The sequence below is a fragment of the Ipomoea triloba genome, chromosome 8, assembly GCF_003576645.1.
Source record: "Ipomoea triloba cultivar NCNSP0323 chromosome 8, ASM357664v1".
Classification (NCBI taxonomy): Eukaryota; Viridiplantae; Streptophyta; class Magnoliopsida; order Solanales; family Convolvulaceae; genus Ipomoea; species Ipomoea triloba.
In genome coordinates this window covers 17,124,677-17,124,909 of record NC_044923.1, presented here as the reverse complement: position 1 = coordinate 17,124,909, position 233 = coordinate 17,124,677, and positions in this window count along the sequence as shown.

Genomic DNA, 233 nt, shown 5'->3' with positions numbered 1-233 from the left:
CTTTTTGATCTTAGCAGGTTCGATGACTGGAAAACACGCATGCTTGCGTATCTATCAGCTCTCCATGATGAGATGGCCGAAGTTATAACATCTGGACCAGTCAAGATTTTAATGGTGAACACGGCTGCTGAACAAACCAAGGATACACCAAAGTATGTCCCCAAACCTAAGGAAGAATGGACGAGTGACGATAGAAAGAGGAACAACCTTGACAACATTGCCAAGGACATCCT